Source organism: Paroedura picta, chromosome 5 (genome assembly GCF_049243985.1).
Source record: "Paroedura picta isolate Pp20150507F chromosome 5, Ppicta_v3.0, whole genome shotgun sequence".
Taxonomy (NCBI): Eukaryota; Metazoa; Chordata; class Lepidosauria; order Squamata; family Gekkonidae; genus Paroedura; species Paroedura picta.
This window is the reverse complement of record NC_135373.1, coordinates 60167196-60189678: the sequence shown is the minus strand read 5'-3', so window position 1 is coordinate 60189678 and position 22483 is coordinate 60167196. Positions and strand designations below refer to the sequence as shown.

At 43.5% G+C, this 22483-nt stretch overlaps 1 long non-coding RNA gene across 2 annotated transcripts in view; it reads right to left on the bottom strand.

Annotated features, from left to right (window-relative positions):
* The window catches only part of LOC143837859 (uncharacterized), a 316086-nt gene that overhangs the window by 165572 nt on the left and 128031 nt on the right, over positions 1-22483 (bottom strand). For both annotated transcript variants that reach the window (XR_013231122.1, XR_013231123.1), the window contains exon 4: positions 5181-5377. This is a non-coding gene — a long non-coding RNA (uncharacterized LOC143837859). The remainder of the gene's footprint in view (positions 1-5180; positions 5378-22483) is intronic.

Here is a 22483-nt window from a genome sequence, read left to right as displayed (position 1 = left end):
TGGACCAGGGAAAGCTTATGTTTGTTAGATTTGTTTTATATGTTTTGCTTTTGTGGATCTCTCTATTTTGTTAACATAAGAGAAAAGCATGCGGGAAATTATTCTTCATTGGTTCTTTGTTTCTTTTGCCATTTCATGCAGAAGGTTCGGCTTGAAATACCAAATCAGATCCATGGGAACTGTTTCGTTTTTCATTAAAAAATTAAATTCTTTTACATCTGTTATACCTAGCTCTGTGTTTTGTTGTCTAAGCCACCTGAAGCAACTGTCTCCTGAATGCTTTGATATGAGAACCAGATGAAGCTGGGTCCAGAGAAGAAGGAGTTGTTGTTGGTTGCTCATGCTGATGTCTTATGCATTGTCACACCCAGACAGGGTTTCTTTTGTTTGTTATCAACTGTATGCATTGATTAGGGATTGTTTTGAATCTGTCCTTGTGGTTAAAAAGAGCAAAGATTTTGAGGTCAGTGCTGCAGCCAAGAGTGTAGATTACCATCTGTATCTTGGCTGATTCTCTTAGGACTGCCCATATAATCATGCTGATTACCTTAATGGTAATTTAGCAGTTTCAGTTCGTACATATACCTATGGTTTATTTGGTATCTGTTCAACATAATATATTTCTGGTAAGGTCTTGGAGCATGTCTCATGGCTTAAGAGCCACTCAGCACTGAACAACCACTCATGGTGGCTGTCCCACCCTTAAGTGCCTCCTCCTCCAACTGGCTTGCTTGTCTGTCCATCAGCCAGCCAATCACCTTCCATCCACCACCCTTGATCACCCCCTCCTCCTTCCCTCCAAGGTTCAGAGGCTGCAGATCCCTGCTGAATGAGAGCTGCCCCTGCGGGTGAGTTCCCAGGGGCCTCCACCCTGCAGCTTTTCCAGCTTGGGGGGAGGGAGAGGCCATCCACAGAGTTCTTCCACACCCCAATCTAGCAGCCATTGTATTCCTGAATGCAATGGGCTTGGCCCCTAGTTAGACATATAATGGCATATGCACCATTTCATTTATCCTGTCTCATTACAAACCATGACCTCAGCATGTATATCATTACATTTGCACACTGAGGTTAAGTACAGTGTAGGTGAACATTTGTACAAACTTGGCTGAATCCCAGGTATGCATGGAAATCTCCCCACAAAAAGAGAAAGAAAATGTGGGGAAATTTTAATTGCGGGTAGAAAAAACAAAATTTCGCAATGCTATCTCACAGGATCTTGACTTCCGTTTTGAGAAAACCAGCCAGGTGGATATAGTGTTACTGAAGCGATGTGATTTAACTGATGAGTGGGAGACCTAGAGAGTGGGTGCCCAGCCAATGAAGGAACGATGTTGGTATTTACACACACAAGTCTTCTAGGTCTCTCACTTATGTTTTACTTTTAAAATATTTTCATTAGTTACCTGTTTGTTTCTGGGTTCAGTTTAATATCCTGCAGATATTATCAAGCATGTGGGGAAGACCCATGTGAAGAAACCTATGGGAAGAGCCATTCATAATGATTCTGGTTTCATGGATGAATCTACATTTCTTTACACAACCTTATCCCATGACAGTACATTCAAAAATAGCAGTATTCGGAAATCCGTTCATGCAATGAACCAAAACTTATATTATCAAGAAACTTTGCCTGTTTAGCTAGTAATCCCTTTATTCATAAGGCAGTGTGGGAACTAATTTCTCTCCTTTATAATTAGAAGTGGCTCTTCTTAATAACCCATTTTATTAATTTCATTTGATTGTTCTAACAATGGGATTTCTCACATACTCCCACCATCCAGTTAAATAAATAATGCAAAAGCAGATAAAAATTAAGTAAAGAAAAAAAGTAGAAAGAAAATTATAAGGATGTCAGCAGGATGCGAAATGAAAGTGTTTGGGGTCAGGTCACTGCCGGTAGGGAGTCATAGCCAATGATATGGCTAACACGGCAGGAACACTCTAGTGTTGTCTTGTGCTGCACTTAATGAAGGAGTCGAGCTGTGTGATTTAGTGGAAGAGAAGACAGAGGATTCACAAATACAAAAGTCCTCCTCAGAGTTTTTCTCCCCCACTTTTTGCATCTAAGGGGAAGTTCTATATAGCTTTGTAGATCAATTAAGGTGAAATTCTTTGTGTTTTGTCCTTTGCAATGACGCTCTGCAGCTGAGCAGGAAAGGGGGCAAAAAAGTAGGTCAAGGATTATTATATACTCATAAATAATAAGAAAAGCCAATGATTTCCCTTGGATGAACAGGAAGGATCTAACGTTGACACTAGTATCTATTAAGATGATTGTCCAACTTATCAATTCCGTCATAGCAGCAAGACAATCATGACTGAATTCCATTAATCAAAGATTCTTCTTATATGTCATCTGTGAAGCTCCTCTTGCCTCTGGTCCACTCCTTGTCCCTCTGTCACTACTGCTCCGGCACACTAGATCTTAGTCAGGAGAGGAAGCTGCCAGCTTCGTATAGTGGTATAGTGGATAAGTCCAGCGGCTTCTGATCTAGAGAGCCAGGTTCAATTCCCCAGTTCTCCACATACAACCAACTGGGAAACTTTAACAGTCCTGTTAAAAGCTGTTCTCATAGATCAGTCTGTTGTGGGGAGAGGAAGGGAAGGCATTTATAAGCTGCTTTGAGACTTCTTGAGGTAGTGTAAAGCAGGGAATAAAAACCAACTCTTCTTCTACTGACCTCTACTACCCAGCACTCTGAGCAGGATCAGATACTACCCATTTGGCCAACTTCTGGGCAATCTTAAATAATCACTATGATACCACACTGCTGCCTTGTACTTGAGAGGTCAGCCCCAGCCTCAACCGTAGACCTGGTGGAAGAGCTCCATTTTGCAGGCCTTGCGTAACACTGAAAGCTTTTCTTAGAACAGATAAAAGGAAGTACTTCTTCACCCAAAGAGTAATTAACATGTTGAATTCACTGCTACAAGAAGTGGTAGAAACTATAAGCATAGACAGCTTCACGGGGGAATTGGATAAACAGATGAAGCAGAGGTCCATGAGTGATTATTAGCTATATGGTATAGATTACTGGGGCAGGGATGCTCTGTGTTATTGGTGCTTGTGGGTGCAACAGTGGAAGGGCTACTGGAGTTCGGCCCCACAGGTGGCCCTTTTGATGGTGTTGGACTGGATGAGAGATTGACCTGATCCAACATGGCTTCTCTTCTTAAACAGCTGCAAATATACTATAGCAAATCTGAAACTTTGGTTTTCTCTAAAAGTAGCAACAAGGCTCTTTCCAAATGGATTATAGTAAACACTGAACAAGTCAGAAATTTCTGCTACTATTTCTTCTTCAAACCTCTCCTGGTCGCACCAGTGTAAGTTTGCTTTGAATAAGATTAAGCTTGCTTCTGAAGCAATATTTTTCTCCTTCTTTAGAGGAGGAGGAATTCAGGTGTTCAACTCCAAAATAATATCTCAGTTACTTTATAGTGTTGCTATCTGGATTATGGTGATCTCTGAATTTTTTTATCATCTCATTTGTCAGTTCATACATAGGATAATGGAAGTCCCTTGTCACATCACAGATGTATCCTTCAGAGGTGAACTCAGCCCAAAGTAACTGGAACTCAGATCACAGCTCAGCACTTTTAAGCTAAGACTAAGGATCATTTTTGCCTCAGAAACTGGGGGTCTGCTGTTTTTCTTAAACAATATTCTTACCATTTTCAATGGATGAAGACCGTAGATACTAGATTAAGGCAACCAGGGTTTCTAACTGAGGATATCTTCTTGTTAGGTAAGGCGAAGTCCCTTTTGCGTGTCCAGCCTTTACCTTCCAGAGCTTGGTAATAGCAACATGGTGATTTGCTCTCGCAGAGTCTGTTATTCTGCCTCAGACTCTGTGATTATACATGAAACACCTAACAGCCCACCACCATGTTAGGGCTTTTTTTCTTTTCTTTTCTTGAATACTTTAATGCTATGCCCTTGGAAGTATTACAAGGAAGATTCCATTCTATTACATATTCACATCATCTCTGCTCTTGTGGTCTCACAAAATATTGTAACGTTTTACAGTTCTTAGATACAACTAGCTCTCACTGTTTTAAATGCTATCTATAACTAATAAAGTTCAAGGTGCCCTACTTGTTGCTAGACAGTGACCTGAGCCCAACCTACTCAGTTGCCAAATTTCTGTCTAGCATATTTTCCTTTCATAAATAATATACTATTCTTTTTAGTCATTGCTCAAGATCTTTCAATCATAGGAGTTCTGAAAAAGAAGTACCCTCTCATGCCTCTTAATTAACTGACCTTAACATTCAGTGGCCCATAGGAGAACTGATCTACTGCACTGGGGCAAAAGCAGTTTTCAAGGCAGAAAGAACTCAAACCAGAACATCACAGCCATTACACACAGTTGCAAAGCTCTTTGGTTTCTGGTAAAGGCAGACTGCAGCAAGATAAGGACATCAAAAGCTTGGCTTTGTGAATGATCACAGTTATACATAAATTTGATGCTTCAAGCTGATTTTCAAAGCCCAGAAGAATATTAATTTAAAAAAAAAGAAAACAAGATGAGCATGTTGTCAAGTCAAAACCAACTCACAGAAAACCCATCCATGAGGAATTCCAGAGAGGGAATGAACAGAGGCAATTTGCCATTGCCTTTCTCCATGGAGCAACCCCAGTCTTCCCATCCAAGCATAAACTGTGGCTAACCCTGCATGCTTGGATTAAACTGGATTACCTAGGCTGCCAATATTTTTTTAAATTGAATTAAACAAGTCATAATGGATACGTGTGCAAAGAAAGGTCAAAGTCCCCCACTCAACTTTTCAATTAGAATATTTGCAGACTTTAAACAGGTATTATCTAATGGAAAGATAACTCTTGGAGAGGCCAATCTGTTCATTCCATGCATGTGATTCTACTTTTGTTTCTGATGAGTATGCAGTATAGTCTGGGTACAGGAGCCCTGAGGTGTTTTGTTGCTTCATAATTCAGTATGAGACACCTTGAGGAGAAGCCTCAGGCTGAGTGCAGGCAGAAAGTAGGAAATGAATGCCAAGCTGGCACTTTGGAAGAAGTCAGCTATACTACCTTCGAACAAAGCAGTTTCATGTCCTGTTTGCTGTGCATAGGACTACAGGCTTATACCCTATGGTTTCTAAACTATGGCCCCATAGGAATGAAAGCTGATGCCTCTTGAAAAATTACTCACCATGTTGATGGTTGATAGGATCCTGGATCTGAGTTGTAATACATCTTTGCTGTAGACTCTGATGTTTCCTCCTCCACCAGCTGTCTCCTGAGACCGGTGTACTTACAATTTAGGCAAATTGTCCATTTTCCCTGCATCTGCCAAATGACTCTTCTATTGCTTCAGGCGTCTGTTTGAAAGGTGCTGAAAGAACGCTGCTAAGAAAGTAGAGAATTATCCCATTAGTTACAAGGTCATCTCTGTTTTCTCAGATAATTGGAATGGTGCCGAAGCTCTTGGGACATTACAAGCAGCCAGGACATAAATGGGCTCGGTTTACAGCTGAAAAGGTACGCTTTTGTTTAAAACTTGGTATCTTCATTGAGCCCAAATTTTATCATAGGACATTGTTATTTCATTCACAAAACATTTTATATTACTGAATACCTAAATATAAAATGACAGTGGAAGGCGGACATAAACTTTACCTCATAAAATACGACTACTCTTTGGTCTGGGAGACGAGAGATACTGAAGTAACACTACTACATAGACTAGATTTTTAATGCTGTCTCAGCATATCCTAACATTTGCAAACTTTATTCAATTTAAGAATATTCGTCACCTCAGGTTTTCTTCACCCATTAGTGTAATCTGTCACCTTTAATCATAGGTGTGCCTTTTTCTGTCTTGTTCTCAGATTACTTCAAGGAGCTTAGCATGTTCCCAAGAACTATAAATAACTTTTGGAATCAGTTTCTGTAGTATCCCTCTCTATAACATGCCTTGCAGGACTGCTTTCTCCCCTATGCCCCTCAGAGGAGCCTATGCCCCAGCACGCAAAATCTGCTCGAGATCCCCTGCCCCAGAGAAGTGAAACTGACCTCAACCAGAGCCACGGCCTTTTCTGCCCTGACACCAGCCTGTTGGAACATTCTTCCAAGTGAGACCAGGGCCCGGCAAGACCTAAAGCAGTTCTGCAGGGCTTGCAAGACAGAGTTGTTCTGCTAGACCAGCCTTTCTCAGCTTTTGACCATTGAGAACTCCTGAAGCATTTTTCAGACTTCAATAAATCCAGAAATAGCCCTATTGTGCAGAATATGGTTGGGAAGTATAGCTGTGTATATGCCCACCCTAAGTCCCTCTCCTTCCCAACCCCTCATGGCCCATCATTGGGCATTTTAGGAGGGAGAGCAGGTCAACATAACCATATTGGGCATATCACCTGATAAATATTTAACAAATTTTAAAAAACATATAAAAATTAATTCCATCCATTCAGGAAACCCTTCCAGGGCTATCAAGAAACTCCAGGGTTTCATGAAACCCTGGTAGAGAAACCATGCACTAGACCCATGGCCTTCCTATGCACACGTAGAAATAACATAGATAGCACAGAGTTACATTGGCATAGCACTTTATTCCTACCCCCCCCCCCCCAGAAAGTGCCTGGATTTTAAAATAACCCTATATTAAAATAGACTGGTTTTAATAATTTTAACTGTTTTAACTGAATGTATTCGTATGTTGTAAGCCCCCCACGAACCCTCAGGGAAGAGTGAAATAGAATAACAAAGCCTCTACTCTGAAAGCTTACTTTGCAGAGCAGGGGGTAGATTTGGCGTGCATGATGGAAACCTGGAAACAAAGTATGGTGCAACAGTCACCCTCAATGAACTAACCCCTACTGGGTTTTCTGTCCACCATCAGTCATGGACTGAGGGGTGGGGAGGAGGAATGGGAATCCTGATCTATAATAAGATCTCTTTCAGGGCTGTCCCTGCTCTGACAATGTGTTGGCCTTGGGTGGGGCATAACTGAGAGCATGTCCATCTGGCTGGTGTACTGTGCATGCATGCACCTCCAGATGCTCTGCCCGCCCTGATAGGGGCAGCCACCGCCTGGACTATACTGCACCCTAGACTATTAATTCTGAGGGATTTTAGCATCCATGCAGAATTGCCATCCTCTGGCAATGGGGGGGATCCAGTGTCAGCCATGGCAACACTAGAGCTCTCACAATTTGTTGTTGGCCCCACCCATCAGGCAGGTCATACCCTCAACCTCATTTTCAGTGCAGGGTTGAGCGTGGATCCAGTCACAGCTACTGCCATGCCATGTCAGGCCATTGTACCCTGAAGATCCGGCTTAGGTTGCCACCTCCCCCTCAATTGGGCACTGAGCAGATTTCAACTCGCCTGTGGAGACTTATGGATCCAATTGGATTCATTAATGCTCTGTGAGACCTAATCATAGAATCATAGAATCATAGAGTTGGAAGGGGCCATACAGGCCATCTAGTCCAACCCCCTGCTCAACGCAGGATTAGCCCTAAGCATCCTAAAGCATCCAAGAAAAGTGTGTATCCAATCTTTGCTTGAAGACTGCCAGTGAGGGGGAGCCCACCACCTCCTTAGGCAGCCTATTCCACTGCTGAACTACTCTGACTGTGAAAGATTTTTTCCTGATATCTAGCCTATATCGTTGTACTTGTAGTTTAAACCCATTACTGCGTGTCCTCTCCTGTGCAGCCAACAGAAACAGCATCCTGCCCTCCTCCAAGTGACAACCTTACAAATACTTAAAGAGGGCTATCATGTCCCCTCTCAACCTCCTTTTCTCCAGGCTGAACATTCCCAAGTCCCTCAACCTATCTTCATAGGGCTTGGTCCCTTGGCCCCAGATCATCTTCGTCACTCTCCTCTATACCCTTTCAATTTTATCTACATCCTTCTTGAAGTGAGGCCTCCAGAACTGCACACAGTACTCCAAGTGTGGTCTGACCAGTGCCGTATACAATGGGACTATGACATCTTGTGATTTTGATGTGATGCCTCTGTTGATACAGCTCAAAATGGCATTTGCCTTTTTTACCACTGCATCACACTGCCTGCTCATGTTTAGTTTACAATCCACAAGTACCCCAAGGTCTCGTTCACACACAGTGTTACCTAGAAGCGTATCCCCCATCCAGTAGGCATGTTTTTCATTTTTCTGACCCAGATGCAGAACTTTACACTTATCTTTATTAAATTGCATCTTGTTCTCATTTGCCCATTTTTCCATTGTGTTCAGATCTCGTTGAACTCTGTTTCTATCTTCCAGAGTATTTGCCAGTCCTCCCAATTTGGTGTCATCTGCAATCTTGATGAGTAGTCCCTCCACCCCCTCATCTAGATCATTAATAAATATGTTAAAAAGTACCGGGCCGAGCCCCGAGCCCTGAGGTACCCCACTACTCACCTCTTTCCAGTCTGAAGAAACACCATTGACAACAACTCTTTGAGTGCGGTTCCCTAACCAATTCTCTATCCACTTAACTATCTGAAAATCCAGATTGAAGTCCTTCAACTTATCCATCAGTACATCCTCCTAATGCCTCCTGGCGCTTCTCTAGATGAACTAGTCACTGACTGGCATGACAGAATATTGGCTGCCATCAAGGAGATAGCTCCCAGATGTCCTCTCCATCCCCATCTCAAGCTGGCCCCTGGTATACCTAAGTGCTCCGCAGGAAGAAGCGGGAACTGAGATGATTAAAGCAAGTTTGGAGGAAGACTAGCAATGAAGAATCAAGAACATCTTATAGAATGCAGTTAAGAGCCTACAAGATGGCAAAGTCAGTGAAATGCAACTTTTACTCACCATGCATCGCATCCGCGTACTCACGCCCAGCACAATTATTCAAGGTAGTCCAGTCCCTCACCATCCTCAATGAAGGACACCAAAACAATAGTCAATTAGACACTAGCTGTGAGGCATTTGCGAGCCACTTCACAGACAAAAATCTTGACTGTCTGCCATGACATCCCTCCAACTTTGGACACAGAAAGCAAACTACAGCCCCTTTGGCCATCTTTGGAGAGAACTCTGAGTTATTTCAGATGACTTTCACTAACCAAAGTGGACAGGATGCTAGCAGCAATGAAGCCAACCACTTGCTCACTAGACCCATGTCCATCATGGTTCCTAAAAACAACAGATATAATAGTGACCCCCTCTGGGAAATAACCAATCTCTCACTTTTAACAGGAGAATTCCCGGAAGGACTAAAAGAGGCAGTGGTATGTCTATTGCTCAAAAAACTGTCCTTGGATCCACAGGAGCCAAACAACTGCCACCCTGTCTTGCATTAGTGTTTCTGGGGAAGTTGGTTGAAAACGCTGCTGTGGACCAAATACAAGCATTCCTGGAGGAAACTTTAACCCTTAACCCATTTCAGTTGGTTTCTAGCCTGGCCATGGGCTAGAGACAACACTAGTTGCCCTAATGGACGACCTTTGCCACCAGCTGGGTCGAGGCGGGTCAGCACTGCTTGTACTATTAGACCTGTCAACAGTGTTTGACGCAGTCAATCATGAGCTCTTAGCTCACTGCCTCACTGATGCCAGGATACAGGGGACAGCCCTCAAATGGCTGACTTCCTTCCTCTGGGGTCACAGACAGAGGGTAGCAATAGGAAAGAGAGTATCTAATTACCACCAGATCACATGTGGTAATCCACAAAGAGCAGTCCTCTCTCCTATTTAAAACCTTCATGTGCCATCTTGCTAAGCTGGTGCGGAGGTTTGGGCTGGGTTGCCATCAATATGCAGATAATACCCAGCTCTTCCTCCTGATGGATGACCACCCAGACTCTCCCCCAGAAATATTAGCCAGCTGCCTGGAACCAGTGACAAAATGGCTCAAGCAGAGTTTGAAGCTCAACCCTGGAAAGACAGAGGTCCTATGGCTGAATAGGAAGGGACCATGTGAGGAAACGTGTCTGCCCACCCTGGACATTATGCAGCTCTCAGTGACTCACTCTGCCAAACGACTAGTGCCCTATTTGGCCCCAAAACATGTAGCCACAGTGATCCATGCGACAGTCACTTCTAGACTGGACTTCTGCAACTCACTCTACTCAGTCCTACCCTAAACTTTGATCTGGAAACCACAACTGGTTCAGGATGCTATGGCCAGAATTTTCACTAATACACCATGGAGATTCCACATCCAGCCTGTACTCCAATAACTCAGCTGGCTCCCAACTGAATTCTACATTAGGCTTAAGGTTTTGGTACTTACCTTCCAGGCCATATGCTGTCTGGGCCCAGTGTACCTGAGAGACCGTCTCTCTGCCTGCACCACCCAAAAATCCCTATGCTCCACTACCTTCAAATGGCAGGTGATCCCTGACCTCAAAGAGGCACGTTGGACCTCAACAAGGGCCAGAACCTTCTGTGTACTGGCCCCCACCTGGTAGAATGAGCTCATTGAAGAGATCAGGGCCCTGCACAAACTCCCACAATTTTGCAGGGCCTGCAAAAGGGAGCTCTTCCACCGGGCATTTGCTTGAGGCTGACCAACCCAACAACATCCACATCCCCCCCCCAGACACCCCCTTCCATGACTGAATATGACCTACCTCTAAAGTTACTGTTCTTGTTGAAATATTGTTCTAGTTTATATGTTATGATTGTTATATTTGTTATGATTGTTATATTTCTTATGATGTTCTATGTAATTACCCTATAACATTTTATGTAAACCACCCAGAACTGTAGGGAAAGGTGGAATAATAAAATAAATAAATACTATGGCCTCATCTATAACCCACTGGACATTGTACTATAGTTGTACAATTTACAACTAGATTTTCCTGTGTGGACAAGACAATCCAGGATATGAATGCATGCTACAGAGTAATGATAAACACACCGCAATATCTAAGAATATGCAGATGCATCCTATCCATGAGTAACTTCCAACATGATCCATTTCTTATACTGAGAGTACATCTTGGTATAAAACTATGTACAGATAATTGCATGTATTTATTGCTTTGTATGCATATGCAGTGCAGAGTGAGGACACTGGTGGTAAATCATGGCTCCTGCTGCTTCTCAGTACATATGCACAGAGGGAAACAGATCAGACTTGATAATATTTACATAGTTTTCCTCATTTGCCTACACAGGAGTGTTTCTTTATATTCACTTGCAGGGTGCATCAGTTGTGCCTGAGGCAACTTGCTGAGAACCCAGCAGGGTTAGCAAGTGGTACTGTTCATTTTCCTAGGTCCTAAATGGTTGGCAACAGGTTAGCATTCTTAGCAGAAATATAATATACAGAGGAGTGTGTGGACATTGTGCCTTTAGTTGAGTTTTGTTTCCTTACCTGATGTGGCATTATTTTTGAGATTTCTAAAATATCCAGATTCTAAGAACATCAATAGTAAGTTTTGCAAATCTAGGGCTTGAGGTAGAGAGTACAAGTATGCTACACTAGTTTTTTATGTAATAAAAACAGGCCACAGCTTTTATTGATTACAGACACTGAGCATGGGGGTGGATCTGGGGATCAAGTAACCTGCCTGCTGCTTGAACTATGTCCCACAGCCTGCCTGCTGAGGAAAACCAGGGAATAACAATATTTGATGGTATCATAAGGACAGCTGCCACTTGACACCTGGGGTAAGCCTTCAACCAGCCCCCAAGCTAGGTATACCATGTGGTGTCTTAAACCCCCAAGACCCCATAAGGGTATCCGCAAAATGAGGGAGGTGGATGCAAAGGCCTGACTACCCACAAAAGAATGTGCCCTGATGGACAAATCAACCCAAGCTGTGACAAAATTACATATACACAATTATAACAAGGGAGAAAGGGTGCAGATGGGGAAAAACTGCATTGCACTTGTAAGGATCATATCAGAGCCTGCCAAAAATCCAGTGCATCTACTAGAACTGGACCCTTGCTGATGTGAAGCCAGCAAGCATTGTATGGTAACTTATAAGTCTTTGCTGGCTGCCCGGTCAGGGTGGGAAAACCTCTTGCACCCTCATTGCAATCCTGCCCTTTTCAGTGAGTCATGGCTACATTTTCAGTCTCTGGGCTTGAGAAAGAAAGTAACAAAACATAGAACATTGGGGGGGGTGTAGAATGAAAACAGGCCATGGCTTTTATTGATTAAGACAAACAGTACTGGTGTAGCATGGGGGCTGAGCGACCTGCCTGCTGCTCGATGCTTGTCCTACAACTTCCCTGCTGGGCAAAACCCAGAAAATGACAAAATTTGTTGACAACACAAGGACAGCTGCCACTGAGTAGTATCATTTAGAATCATAGAATAATAGAGTTGGAAGCGGCCTCGTGGGTCATCTAGTCCAACCCTATGCACTAGACAGGACACTCACATCCCTAACGCTCATCTACTGTAACCTGCCACCCCCTTAAGCCTTCACAGAATCAGCGTCTCCATCAGATGGTTATCTAGCCTCTGTTTAAAAATTTCCAAAGATGGAGAACCCACCACCTCCCTAGGAAGCCTGTTGGACTGAGAAACCGCTCTAACTGTCAGGAACTTCTTCCGGACGTTTAGATGGAATTTCTTTTGAATTAATTTCATCACATTCATTCTGGGCTGTCCCTCTGGGGCAAGAGAGAACAATTCTGCTCCCTCCTCCATATGGCATCCTTTTAAATATGAAAATGGTTATCAGATCCCCTCTCAATAGTCTCCTCTTTAGGCTAAACAGACAAAGCTCCCGCAACCTTTCTTCATATATCTTGGTCTCCAAACCCTTCACCATCTTTGCTGCCCTCCTCTGAACACGTTCTAGTTAGTCAACATCCCTCTTCAATTGGGATGACCAAAACTTAACACAGTACTCCAAGTGAGGCCAAACCAGAGCTGAGTAAAGCGGTACCATCACCTCTCGTGATCTGGACACGATACTCCATTTGATACAGCCCAAAATCTCATTTGTCTTTTAGCCACTGAGTCTCACTGCTGACTCATGTTCTATGTATGATCTACTAAGACTCCTAGACCCTTTTCGCACATGCTACTGCCAAGACAAGTCTCCCCCATCTTATATTGTGTGCCAGTTGGCCAAGGTAAAGGATGCTTTAAATGGAGAGGGTTTGTACGAAGGCCAGCATTTTTCAGGTAACAGCCAAATTATGTCACAGAGCAACTTATCAGACAGGTCTGTAAACATGGTAGGGGTTGCATCTTTTTTTTTGCAACAGTTCCCTGCCCTCTGCAGAGCCAGATGTCCTTTATAGCCCCTCTATCTGGGGTGACCTGGTGATCAGTTTGCATGGGGATGGGATGGACTTTTCCTGTGTCATTTCACAGCTATATTTTGGCCTATCTTCGGCCTTGGGAGCCATATAGGACAAAATTAATCATTTTGTATCAGGGCAGCCAGTCAGGCCTTTCCAGGGGGGCATCCCCTCTACAAATCATGGGCTTGGGACATTGGCGGTCTCATGCATGTTGGCTACATGCACCCCATACCAGTGTCTAACCTACAAATTGTTCTAGGAATGGAGTTCCCACCAAACTTTACCCATGCTACTGGTGATGATGGAGGACCATGTTTGGTGTCCTGGGGAAGCTGTTGCACCATTGGTCAGGCTGGATGCTCACCATGATATCTCAGGTAGCATCACTATTGTGCGGTATGGGCACTGGGAGAAGAGATGGCCAGTGCTCTTGGACACCAGTCACAAGTGGGTTTATCAGGCTGGAGCCCTGGCCAACTTCATTGTATACCAGAGGATGAATTATCTGTCCATGACCAAGAGGCAGTACCTGGCAATGCTGATCCAAAAGAAACTGGAACTTTTGCCGCTAAGGCTTCCTGAGGCACAGTTAATCTGGTCTGGCCTGGTTTATCAGCAAGCGAATCTGGGTGCTATGTTCTGGAGCAAAGTCAATGTGACAGTGAGGAAGTTTTACAGGCAGTTGCCTGGCCAATTGAAGGCTGGGACAGGCTGATTGCTGATCATTTTGACATTGACTGGAATATCAAGGCACTCTCTGAGGTGGACAGGGGAAATGGCTTCTGGGACACAAGGGCCACCTTGAGGGAAAGGTAGTGGGTGTTGGCAGGAACAAAGTCATGGAGGCCTCATTCTGGTAGTGATTTCAGCATGGGATGAAGCCTGTTTTGGGAGGAGTTTGGTTGGGGGCATCGAACTCCCCATGGACTTGAATCCCCTCCTGCAAGTCAAAAGTGACATAGACTCACCAGAGCCCGTCCCTTGACATGGCAGAGGGGTGGGCTCAGGGGAGACATCCACCTGGAGCTGCTGGGGCAGCTGGGAAAGTGGCCACAGCGCAAGTCATGCCACATGCAAGTGGAACCTGGGGGTGGGCTCACAACACCCTGATAAATGGTGCCACATGTGTGAACCCAGCTCCTTTATCCCACAGCAGCCAAGTGGAGCAGCTTTCCACCCACCCACGCACCCTGTTATATATTCATTGTATTGATATGTTTTTTTTTTTAAGTCATGTTTGCTTGGGCTGGCAGGCTTTCTTTTATGTATCTATCACAGTTGTGCGTGGTGGTATCATCATAGGATGGAGACTATTTTGGGGGGAGTTCAGTCGGAGGAACTGAACTCCCCATGGTCAGGTGCCTCCATAAGAGAAGGCTGTGAGCAGTGTCGACCTTGCTGGGGAAGGCAAATGGACTCACAGGGCCAGGTGGCCTGGGGTGTGTCTAGGTGGGTATACCTCCCTTGGATGGGACCCAGTGGCAAAGGGACCCATGTTTCCAGAGGTGGCTCCCAGGGTGCCACTGTGGTCAGGTTTATTGTGGTCAGTTGATCACATATGCAAGCCTCCTTTCCTATGTCAGGTCAACATTCTAATATGCCAATAAAGCTGTGCCCTTGTTTTAAGCCAACCAAAATCCCATCCTGTAAGTCAACCGGGGGCAACCCTGCATGGCCACCATGCAGAATGGGTCTGTGAACAACTTATAGTAATTATTCAACAATGATATTGGTCAGTAACTTCTTACCAAACTAGGGTCCTGTCCCTCATTGGGTATTAACATTATATTAGCCTCTTTTCATGTCTCTGGCATCTTTCCATTCTGCTGCATAAAGTCCATTGTACTTTGTAATGGTTGTAAAAGTTCATCTTCAAAACATTTGTAATACAATCCTGTCAAACCATCTGGTCCTGGCACTTTTCCTGGTTTAATTTTCTTTATAGATTCCAACTCCTTCCTTATTGTTATAGGACCATTCATAATTTGTCTTTGTTCTTCTGTAAACTTAAGTAAATTTTATCTTTAAAGATATTCTTCTATTTTTACCAATGGTACATCATGACTATTATGCAAATTAGAATAATATTTACAAAATGCTTTTTAAATGGACCTGCTAACCATGAAAACTGTTATGTATGTGGAATCAATACTGCTGCTATAGCCTCACGGGACAATGAAGGATTGTAACTTAGCCAACCAGAGGTTCTTATTACAAGAACTTATCGACCAATGAATTTCTCCCATTTAGGACCAATCAGATTCTTTGGCAGGCTAGCCAAACTGTATATAAGTCCGTGTTGTTCCTATGTTCACTGTTGTGTTTGACGTTGGTATTGATTGAATAAAGAGCTGTTGTTTTCAAAGAATTTGGAGTCTGTCATTACCAAACTCACAGACTTATTAAAAACCTTGTTGTTTTCTTGTATATTCATTGTTGTTGTTTTTCTCTTTCCTTTCTAAATTTATATGCCAACCATTTTCCTGGTTTGTTTGCATGTTCAAAATGTCTTTGCTTTACACAATTCTGAGGACGAGTGCTTGCACCTGAAAGCTCACACCTCGAATAAATCTTTGTTGACCTTAAAGGTGCTACTGGACTCTGATTTTATTACACAATTCAATTTTACTTTCATTTGTCTTACAGTTAACATGGAAAGTTGTAGTAAAAGTTTTATTCCACAACAGATATTAACATTTTTAGGTGATTTTCTTAAATCCTCCACTTTCTCTTAATCTTATCTAAAACCTATTGCAATTTTTCTTGTCTCTTTTTTACAGTTCAGCATTGTTCTATAAAATGCCCTCTCATAAAAGCTTTACTTCTGTCCCAAATTATTCTCATATCAGTATCTATATTTAAATTAATGTCAAACAACTCAATTTTTACAGTGTTCTTCGACAGCTTCTTTTTGTAACATATTTTTATTTAATCTCCATCTGAATATTTCCTTTTAATAACCAAATTTATTGGAGGATTATGGTCTGAGACTTTAGTAAAATATCTGCTCTAGCAACCGTACAAATTGAATTTCTAGAAATCCAGAATTTATCTTTTCTTTAATCTATGTCTTTCTTTTTTTAAAATGTGACTTATTTCAAGGTACCATTCATCTTTTTGGGTGGGAGTTGGGATTGGATTGTTGACACAGGGTAGTGGGTGCAACAACAAAATGGCTGCCCCAGGTAGCAAAGTCACAGCACCCTGATTTCAGTTGAAATCAGCAAGTAAATTGGTGAAGTCAGCCTTGAAGGGGTGTCGTTAAGCTGTTTAAGCAACTGAGCTGTACTTGTTTGTATCCTAGTGGCATAAAGTGGTCACTGGTGAGGATGTAGCAGAAAACCCCAAGCACATACTCTGAGAATTTCTTTGTTTAAGGTGGGCTCCTGTCCACTTCCTCTTTCTTCAGAAAGAGAAGCTATGGGTGCTTAATTGAAGCAAGCATGGAACCACCTTTAGGCTCAGCTCTCTCCATCTGCTGATTTGTGGGCATATAGTCTGCTAGCAGCCCAGCCATAGTGGCTTGCAATGTGTTTCTTTGTAACTACCTTTTCAGTCAGTCAGTCAGTAACCTTTTATTGGCATAAAATATGTATAAGACATATAAAAATAGGGTTTAAAATTTCAACAAAATAATAAAATAGACCATGGAGTTACATAACCAAACAGATTAAATAAACTATAAAATATAAAATACAAGGTAGGCAGCATATTATAAAAGCATCTTTTAACTACCTTTTAAGCTTTTGTACTTTGCTTCAGTAAAGAGACCAAAACAGATTAATAGAACATATATTTATAAATGATCTTTCCTAGTAATGATTTATCTCCTTTAGACTCCAAAGTGCTGTGAGTCTAGATCTGTGCCTCATCCACAAAGGTAACTAATAACTACATACTTTCAAATACTGTTACTCTGCAGCTCTATTTCTCTAGAGGAACTCAAGACCAAGTCAAGTCCAAAAGTCTAACAATAACTCCAATAGTAATTCTTCAAAATCTCAGGCAGAAACTCGGTTTAAAGGATGCCTTTAAATGGATATATTGTTTTAAAATATTTTCCTGTGTACATACACGTAAGATGCGGAAGCTAAATTGGGTCAGTACAAGATGTGGAGGGGAATCTGTGTGCATGAGAAAGTGTTTGCCCCATTTGCCCCCTCTCACTACCACTGAAGCCATGCCCTTCCTCTTTCTATCCCTGACTTGAGTCACAGATAGAGCAGTGTGTGTTAGAGTGTGAGCATTTCTGTCTCCATCATCCCTTATTTGCTTGTTTATTATATTTATATAATGCCCTCCCCAGAGGCTCTGGGCAGTTTACATAAAACATAGGAAACAATACCAGAAACAATCCATAACATATAGATTACAATAACAATCCTATTGATTAGCAGGGCAGCAGTTTGCCAATGAAGATGTGACTCGCTTTGGCATTAACATGGCCACAGCCATTTATTATATGTCTCCCCCAGGAGGGTTGGCCCAGCACAGAAAGGATCCTGACCCCCTCAGGCGCCCGAGGGTCCAAGGATGCCTTGAGGCCCACTCTATCCCAGCCGGGAGAGCAGGCCCTCTGCATCCAGATTCCCTCACCGGGAAGCAACCATGTTGGGGCCCACCAGGCGTCCACCTCACTTTGGAACCCCTAGGTTGCTTGGCTCTGAGCCCTTGGCCTCCCAGTAGGGTTGGTTTTGATCGTGTAATTGCCAGTCTTGTTAAGGAGACCCCCTACCTCCCAGGGATCCCAGTGCGCAAACTGGAATCCCTGCCAACAGGCACCAACCGTGCCTAAACCACAGCTGTGACAATAAAACTGAATCATAGTAAGACAATAACAAAACATGAACACTGAAAGGGAGGGAAGCTGTTCAGGCTGCGGCTGTGAAGTGAGATAAGGCGAAAGCATGTGGCACCTATATAGGCACCTGTGCCCCACCTCCCATGCACACAGTGGGGCCGCGCATGCTCCAGTGGCTCCCGCTCGCCGCCATCCTCTTCAGCCGCCTCCCGCTACATCAATGGCGGCTGCAGTGAGTCCCAGCCCCTTATTCACACTGATGATTGTAACAATGGTAACAGTGCAAACAGGTCGAAGAGCAGAACTCACTGACGGATTTCTGGGAGGGAGGGAGCAGGGGCCCTGCAGATGTTGTTGATTACACTGGTCTCAACCAAATGCCTGGTGGAAGAGCTCCCTTTTACAAGTCCTTACACACACACACACACACAAAGAGAGAAAGAAAGCCAGCTAATTGCCTGTAGCTTGGTTAGTGGTTGCTGGCCAATGCATGGAACTAGTAGTCAAGCACATAGGTGAAATGTTTTCTCATAGGCTGCAAACTTTAGAAAAGGAATTGATCTTAATTTAATAAAATTTATTCACTACGCCAGTTTGGTGTAGTGGTTATGTATGAATTTCTAGAGCCATTCCGCACTGGGATCCATGTTGCAAATTGTTTGCGGAACGAAAAATCGCCATTTTAAATAGTGGAATTCGTCGTTATGCATACCTGCCTTTGTAGTGGAATCCAGTTGCGTTTCTATCGTTTCCCACAGGGTTCTGGTCTCGGCAAAAATTGCTAGTCAGGAAGCACTATTGCTGAGCTGTGTCCCGCCCCGGCTGTCAAGCAGCCAATGGGCGGCCGTTATCATGCTCCCAAACAGCCCCTTTCCCTTTAAGGAAGGTTTTTTTAAAAAAAAAAACCTGTTGCAACGAATCTGCGTTGATTCGTTGCAACAGAGAGACCCATCCAGCTAGCAGGTGGTATTTGAGCTGCCATTTCATCATTGCCATGGTCCTCCCGAGTGAAAAAAAAAATCCCCCCCCCCTCACGGGCATGATTTTCGGCTGAAAATAGTGTGAAAAATAAAGGGAAAATAAACCAGCAAACGGGCCTCTGTGTTGCTTGTGCTTGGTGACTTTAAACAGAGGGACTGCAGCCGGAGAAGCCTCGCTGGGTAAACGAAGGCTTGCCGGTGCGTTGATCTCCGCTCACTCGGAGAAAAAAAAATGGCGATCGCTTCGCCGGAAGATCAGAGGAGAGAACCAGGGGGAGGGACTTTGCAGAAACCGCAACAATGGTAATGCACAGAACTTTCCTGCTAGTGTTGCAGACTGGTTGCAGGAGTGTAGCGCTTTCCAGAGGGTGAATCCACTTTTTGGGATTTCCCTGAAAGCGCTACAACGAAGCGCTTTTTGCGGATCGGTTTCAGGAGTGTTGCAGATTGTCAACGACGTTGTGCATAACGGCAAAACTGTAGCGATTTCAATTAGTAACCATTGTGCTATTTTGGACAAATGCGGAACGGCCCCTAATCTGGCATGCCAGGTTCGATTCTGCACTCCCCCACATGCAGACAGCTGGGTGACCTTGGGCTCCACGTGGCACTGATAAGACTGTTCTGACTGAGCAGTAATATCAGGGCTCTCTCAGCCTCACCCACCTCACAGTCTGTTGTGGGGAGAGGAAAGGGAATGCTTTAGGATGCTTAGGGCTGATCCTGCGTTGAGCAGGGAGTTGGACTGTATAGCTCCTTCCAACTCTATGATTCTATGATTCTAAGGTGACTGTAAACTGCTTTGAGCCTCCTTCGGGCAGAGAAAAGCAGCATATAAGAACCAATTCTTCTTCTAAAATACACTCTTTGTTCAGTAGAGCACAAGGCATTAGAATACCCTATCAAAACACTACAGAGCATTCGGATGAAGAAAAAGGATGTCACACTGTTGAGGTTAACTAGGTTATACAATCACTAGTGTTACTTTGGCATTCCCTTCCCTAGAATGAGTCTGATTGAGACCGAGTCTGATTGAGACAGATTTCACTCCATTTGTACTCTGTTTTCAGTCCTTGGCTTGTATGTTGCTGACAGCGCATTTAGCTATTCTCATCCTAGCTAGGAGGGTATATTGTAACCTATCATGAAACTGAGAATGAATCCCCATGTATTTCTTTCCTCCACTTTCCACAATTGAGATTTAAACTTTCCCCCCCTCTGTGTTCTATTCCAATGTGATAACTCAAAATTACAACTTCTGTACGGCATCAAGGGTTTTGTTCATGCAATAACCACCCACAACACAATACAAACAGAAGTATATTAATAAATGTAGACTTTGTGGGTGTGCGTTTTTGAAAGCTGCATTATTAATCTGTGTATAATTTCATCTAGTGCAGGGGTAGTCAACCTGTGGTCCTCCAGATGTTCATGGACAACAAATGCTGGCAGGGGCTCATGGGAACTGTAATCCATGAACATTTGGAGGACCACAGGTTGACTACCCCTGATCTAGTGCATCTCTCGATCTACATACACCCATGTTTCTACCTCTTAAAATGACATGGAGTTCTGGTGGAATGGAGTATGGGGAAAGAATGTAGTGCTTTAATTCTTGGAACCATGTTTAGTTGGGGTTATGCTATGAGAGCTGGAGGGGGAGAAAGGTGTGTGGAGGGAATCCAGGAGACCTAGTTCACAGCAGCCTCACAACCCAGAAGAACTGCTGACACTGGTTGCCTCTTCAAGGGTCAGGTTTCCTTTCCCAATCAACAGGGGGAGAGACAGCAGAACACACACAAACACAAAATGGAAAATCACAGTCAGATATGTGGCCTAAAAGGTGGACACTGCTTTGTTGTTTCTATATTATGTTGTAACACCAACATTTTCAAAGGTTTTAAAAAATTGCGGGATGTAGAGAAACAATGGTGGGGAGGGAAGTCAGAAGGAAGGAAAGGTGGGTGCTAGGTGGGGTTAATATTGATCAGTGAACACACGACTGGAGGCTTGGATGGAAGAGGAAGACAGATTTGAATTCCAAATTATCTTCCGGTGGTGGGGGGGGGAGGGTTGGTGATTCAGAAAATGTGGGGAAAGGGAGCATTCAGATTGATGCCACTGGAGCCAGAATTTTTGATGGTATTTTAAAAAAAATTCAGATCTTTACTCTACTGTGGGAAAGGTTTCTGTGAAGATCCTTGTGTTGTGGTAGGAGCTGCCACCAAAACAACACTTAAAAAAATGTTTGTACAGCCGATCAGCTCTCTCATGATCACTAGGAAGCCCTGCTTGGCAAAAGTCCCATCTGGCTCCCCCTGCTTTCCAAAAACATTTGGCAAGTACCAGAGAATGTGTCTGCAGGCACCGTAGTGCCCATGGGTGCTCTGCTAGAGACCTGTGCCACAAAGTCTGCTACTGAAATCAAAGCCTCTCTAGTACTAGCTTGCTTGCCCCCTACTTGCATCTCCACACCTACCTAGTGCCAGCAAAGACTGATGTTATGTGCCCATGTATGATTGAAAAAATACTACAGTTTTCTGCCTTGAACTTCAGTTGCAAACTGGGTCACAACAAGTAGTTAGATCGGTGGGGAGGAAGACTACACCCCCTTTCAGAAGCAATATTTTCTATTACTAGAGAAATACAGATGCATTGTGGGCAATACAGGGCAATAACACTGCAAGCCAGGGGGGGAGGGGGAATAAACAGTATCTGTACAACTGCTAATGAAATCAATCTGGCAGTATTCCTGTTAGGCATGGAATGAATTAGCACCAAGCCAATGTGATATACTTTACTGCGTTGGCTGTTAGCTGCAGCCACACATTTATCTCTTAGGTGAGGACAATCTACACCTCTTTGACTGAATGGTTTTTAGTATCACACTCACACAATTCTTGATGGGTGTGACTTACTGATTCTCCCTCTCTGTCCTGTTAGCAGGACTGAAGGTTTTATGTAGCTCGCTGCCCTCTGGTCAATAGAAATCCCCAGCTGTTATCCATCCTTGTACCCTATTGATAGACTCCTTTGGAAAGTACAATCTTTTGATGAAACAGTGCTGCGCCATCCTTGAATGGGGGACCCCACCACCAAGGAACACTCGTGGAAAGCTCCTGGTCACATTACAGCAACCAAATAGCAAAGCGCTCTAACTTTCCCAGCTGATTTTATTTGTAAGCAGCATTTGAAGCTTATCACCCCATAGCACTGCTCAACTTAAAATGGGAGCTGCTACTGCCAATGCTACTGCCAATAGGTTTTCAAAGCCTGGAACAGATGAAGGTCTCTATAAATTTAACATTTTGTTGCAGTGCCTTCCTCTTCTTCTTCTTTTTATAAAGGAAGCAATGAGAAGCTACCCTGCTGGCCTAGTACTGCGACTTCAAATTGATTATTTCTTCTTTAATGCACTGCCTGATATTCATGCTTATTGCAAGCCATATATCTGAAACAGCATGTTTTTTTAAAGCTAGTCAGCATGTC